This window comes from Caenorhabditis remanei, chromosome II (assembly GCF_010183535.1).
Source record: "Caenorhabditis remanei strain PX506 chromosome II, whole genome shotgun sequence".
NCBI lineage: Eukaryota > Metazoa > Nematoda > Chromadorea > Rhabditida > Rhabditidae > Caenorhabditis > Caenorhabditis remanei.
In genome coordinates, this window is record NC_071329.1 from 16,883,920 (window position 1) to 16,889,919 (window position 6,000).

The window sequence follows — 6,000 nt, forward strand, 5'->3', positions numbered from 1 at the left end:
TCTCCCGATTTTATTTTTGATAGTCCACAAGACTGGTTTTTTGATTTTGACTGCCATGAGTTGCCATCCCCCTCGTCTCCAATCAACTACGATTTCTGGACCCCACAAGACTACAGTTTTGATCAGTGTAAGTTATTTTTCACTAGTTGAAATTTAATAATTTTTTCGTGTCTAGATGGAGCTGGCCCTTCCAACATTGCTAATCCTTCTCCTCCACCACGGAGAAGCGTCAAGAGTACAAAGTTTCCATCCGATGAGGAGTTGACATACCTCAGGAGGTATGCACAAGTGACAGAGGATTTCAACTTCAAGAGGCTAAATTTGGATGTGGTAAAGATGCCTCCGCAGCGTCTACAGTTCAAAAATTTGGATGCTCTTCCTCAAGGAGTCTCCCTTGACGACCACATGGCCAACGTTTTTGACATTTTCATTCGGAAAATGATTCAAAAAGCAGGAGGAAACCTATCCAGTACAAAATACTGGCTAAAGTAAGTAATTTTTATGTAACAGAGAAGACATGTTTCCATTTTTAGCTTGCGTCATCCAGGCTATCGAGCCGATGATGGGTTCTGGATTATGCACCAGACTTATGCAGTTGCCGACGGTCATTTCCTCTGCAACACGATTGCAAACCACATGCAATCAAACAAGAACATTAGCCTGGATGACGGAATGACAATCTCCATGAAGATTTTTGAACGGGATAAGAAGTCAATGGCAGGACGAGGAAGAAATATTCCAAAAGAGTCACTTGGTTCAAAAGTTATGGTAAGGTGAATTATCAACATAATATATTTTATGATAAAATTTAAAGAAAAAGTTTGGTGTCAAATGGGGACTCATCGCTGGAGAGGGACATTGTCTTCCCAAGGCGTTGGCAGTTGGCATCGTGTGGAGTGATTACAAAAATGAAAAAGATCCAGTCGAAAAAGAAAAGTTGCACCGTCGCTACATTAGTCTCACCCGGATGGACGTAAGTTGTTCACATGAGAACTCTAGGTTTTTGAAAAATACATTTAGATAAGTGCTGAAGGGAGGGCGAAAAGACAACTTGAAGCCGCCAAGAAACTGTTGACAGATGCAGGAATGGATTCCAATTGTGAGGAACACTCGCTTGATGATTTTGACAAGCTTGCCGCACATTTATCGAAATACCGCATTCGTTTGTGGTCTAACGAAGGTGATACAAGCGTCCCCAAGGACGACAAAAACATCATCACAGACGGAGATGGGTTCATTGGGTTATTCTTTGCCGACAACCACTATGAATTTTTCAAGCCCACTATTGAAGACTGGGGTCTGAGGTAAGTTAATTAACAGTAAACATTTGTTTCAATGATTTAAAGACAGATTTACATAGAATAGTATGTGAATTGTGAGAACTGTGAATTTTTTATCCTAACAAGTGTAAAAAGAAAGCGTAACCTACTTTACTAACCCTGAAACATCCCAACACCTCCGATCGGTAAATGAGTTGCCGCGGTGAGCGGTGACGAATGTCCGGTCTACCTAAACTGTGGTGAGTAAAACGAACCCTCCCTGCACAAATATTATAACATGAAAGCCTAACTTTGATTTCACTAGGTTCTGTCACAAATGCTCATCACTAGTCAACGCGAAACACTGGAAAAAATGCAAATCAAAGTGTCAGCGCTGCGGTAACTACAACTGTCAGGCTTCTCGAGGACCCAAATCGTTTTATTGTAACGATTGCAACATTTACTTTCTTGACGAAAAATGTTTTGATGCTCACAAGCTGTCAAGTTCAAAAAGTTCTCTGTCTCACTGTAAGAAATACCAAAAGTAAGTTGCAAATACTCGTGTTCACTACCATATAGAGTTTTTTTACAGATGCCACACTTGTCAAAAAATTCATCAACGCAACGAATATTCAAAAAAAGAACACGAATGCCATGCTACTCATTATTGCCCAGTTTGCTCACAGTTTCGTACGACGAAACACGAGTGTACTCATTCTCTGCCCACAGAAACAGAAAGAAGAAAGGCTCTAGAGAAGCAGAAAAAATGGACAATGGTGATTTACGATTTCGAATGCATCGTGGCCAAAGCAGGACAGGATCTTGAAGGTAAATTGTTGTATTCTAATTGTTTGCACCTTTTTGTTTTTTTTTCTAGATGACATCTTACTTCCCCACAAAGTTAATGCGGTGGCGTATCGTCTTGTGTGCGAGACATGTTTCGGAGATTCTTGTCAGCACTGTGGCCCCGTCCAATACATTTCCTTTGAAAACACAGATTCAGTGGTGGATGCGTTCATTGACGTCTTATCAAGTGATGTGCGTTTGAAGAACGCCTACATTGTTGCACACAATGGAGGAGGGTATGTACAAAAACACGTATTCTTTTTAAAAACAAGCTTTTTATAGATATGACCACATCTTTTTGCTCAAGGCAATGACAAAACGATTTTCGTCAACCCCAGACTTCATCTCCAATGGATCAACCATTCTCAATGCCACTGTCAAGGTAGCCCCGGGAAACGTCCTGACGTTTCGAGATTCTCTTCGATTCATGCCAATGAGACTCGCCGACATGCCCAAAGCTTTTGGACTTGCGATCGCAGACAAGGGCCATTTTCCGTACCTATTCAACACGCCGGAAAACTACAACAAGGTGCTGTCCACTCTGCCTCCAATAGAGTTTTACGACCCAAAGTTCAAGTCGGAAAAGGAAAAGAAGAAATTGGAGACATGGTACGAGGAAAATTATGGCCAGGAATTTGACTTTAATAAACAAGTTCGATAGTACTGCATCAACGATGTAGAAATCCTAACCGCTTCTGTCTGTCGATACATGAAGGTAATTCTTTTACTTTTTTTCAAAAATGTACCAACTCTTTTTTCAGCTATGTCAAGAAATGTTCAATGGGTGGTCCCCTTTCATCCAGTCTTGTACGTTGGCAAGTTTCATTCTCTTTGTTCTCAAGCACGAGCACATCAAAAAGGGCGTAGTGGGGTACATACCAGAAAATGGATTTGTTGGGCGTAACAATTCTGAAATTGCGCTCAAATACATTCGATGGTTAGAACACCTAGACCCTGATTTGAAACTCGTGCATGCTCTGAGAGGAGGAGAGGAAAAAATCACAGTACAGGGACACGAGTATTATGTGGACGCATATAATACGGAAACACGGGAAATTTTCGAGGTAACGAGAAAATGTAAATGTTTTTTTTCTACTTGCAATTTTAGGTGTATGGATGCATGTGGCACGGGTGTAAATTCTGCTATCCAGCTCGTGAGGCAAAGTGTCCAAAAAGGATTGATGTTACAATGGAAGAACTGTATGATGCAACAATGGCAAGAAAAGCTCTACTCGAGCAGGAAGGCTTCACAGTGTCATCAATCTGGGAGTGCGAAATCAAGTCAGAGCTGAAAAAGAATAGAGATATGAACAAGTTTTTCAAGAATGTAAGTGTTTTTACGAGATTTGTTTCAATTTTTACATGTTTAGTGTCGCCACGCTCACAATCTCATTCCCCGTAATGCCATGTATGGTGAAAGAACACAGCCGTTCCAATCCATTGCCGAAGCTGACGACACAAGTACACTCGAGTACTATGACTATTGTTCTGTATACCCTTGGGTCAATATCATGGGAGCCATGTATCCAGAAGGCCAGCCGATCCGAATCACAAAAGATTTTGAATCAGTCTCATCCATTGTATTGCCGTATCGAGGTTTGTAATTTTAAATGTTAGCAAGGTTTGTAACTCTAAAACGTTTAGGACTCGTGTTTTGTTGTGCTCTAGCACCCAAAGATTTGGCTACTCCCGTGCTTCCGTACCGTGATGAGGGAAAACTCGTGTTCCCACTGTGCCGGACTTGTGTGGAAACCAAAAACACTGCAAAGTGTTGCCATGAATCTGTTTCTGACCGCTGCCTGACTGGAGTATGGTGTAGCGACGAACTTCAATTGGCTTTGGATAAGGGATACAAAATTCTCCGTTACCACGAAGTGTGGCATTGGCCAGACGAAAAGTGGTTCCGTGGTGGATTCTTTGCCAGTTTCATGAAGCCTCTTCTCAAGCAAAAGCACGAAGCCTCTGGATGGCCGCGCCCTGACATGACTGACGAGGAAAAGGAAGCCCACATTGAAAACATTTATTTGAATGATGGAGTAAAAATTGATGGCTGTAAGATTGCAGTGAATCCAGCACTTCGAAGTCTTGCCAAGCTCTTTCTCAACAGTACTTGGGGTAATTTTAGTGTGTATCAGAAAAACTATCAAAATGTGTACTTTTACAGGCAAATTTGCGCAAAGACCCGGAAAGGTGGAAGTGAAAATCATCAAGACCAAGGATCACATTGCTATTGGCAACTTTTTCAACGAACCGGGATATGAACCAAAGCGATTTGACGAATGGGATGAAGATCATGTCCTCGTTGCTAGAAAAGCTACCAATAGCGCCGTGAAAACTGGACAACTGACTAATGTCGTTTACGGGGCACTCACCACATCAGCTGCACGAATTCGCCTCTACACTGCTCTCGAAAAAATTGGATCTGACCGTCTCATTTATTGTGGTAATGCGTATTTTACAAAAAGCGAGAAATGATCTTTTTTTCAGACACGGATTCTGTTATATTCCGTCAGGACAGAGGAACAGATTTACTCGGAGATTTGAAAGGAGAGAGTCTCGGAATGATGACCAACGAGATTGCATCGGGTTGTGAATTGGTAAAAGTGGTCACGGTAGCATCAAAAGTATATGGAACACTGGTTAGGAGAACTGCCACAGGAGAAGAAGACTATTTCGTCAAGGCAAAAGGGGTGACGCTAAACTCGGAAACGGCCAAGAAAGTGAATTTTGAAGCACTGGAAACAATGGTAACAACTATTTAATATATTAATTTTATCCAAACAAAACTGTTTTCAGATGAGAGAGTACATTGCTAATCGTTCTGTGCAGCCATTAATCGCCTCGCAGCTCCGATTCAAGAGGGGTCCAGGAATTTTGGACGACATTACCACCATTCACCAACGAAAGCGTCTGAGACCCGTCACGGACAAGGGATACTTTACATCAGAGGGACGCTACGAACCATTTGGCTTTGATGATGCAAATACAAATCTCATTGACGATTACGAGTATTAACACAATTACGAGTATTAATAAATTAAATTTTAAATTGTTGCCTTTACTGTTAAACAATTGCAGCTTATACTGTATGCACCTGATTTTTCTACTATGCGCCCCCTACAAGAACAGAAACTTGGGAGTACAACATAATCAGCTCGCACAAACTGTATGCAATTCAATACACATTTCAATGTAATTCATTGCAAAATTGTGAACAAACTATAAACACTACAAAACTTGTATCATTTTCAAGAAAAATCATGACACGGTTCCTCATTTTAAACAAACCACCCCATTTTCAGACACCACACATGTATTTTGTGCAATCCCATCAAATTTATAAGCTACCATTCGTATAGTTTGTTGCTACGTTCAGAACATGGGGTAGTAATAACAAGTTATAAGCTACAGCTGGATACCCGGGAATAATTTTTTTTTCACGACACAAACTTTTATTGTTCAACCATGCTTATAACCCTAGTCAAAGTGTCTCTTTTTTTTTGCGGAAATTCACACATGGCCTCCCATTTTGTTTTTCGCCAACCCGGTGGTCGGCATGTTTTATCGGGAAATCTCCGCGTTTCACGTCATTGGACTTCTTTCCGATTTCTCTATTGACTAAATTTTTTTGTTCCCCGACTTTAATGTTGGTCGATGAAGGGTAAACGATTCCAAGTATTCCAAAGTTCTCAATGCTATGTCTTCGTGTTATAATATTTGTGCAGGGAGGGTTCGTTTTACTCACCACAGTTTAGATAGACCGGACATTCGTCACCGCTCACCGCGGCAACTCATTTACCGATCGGTGGTGTTGGGATGTTTCAGGGTTAGTAAGGTAGGTAACGTTTTTTTTTTCTTTCGTTCTTTTTTAAACAATTGTTAGGGTAAAAAATCA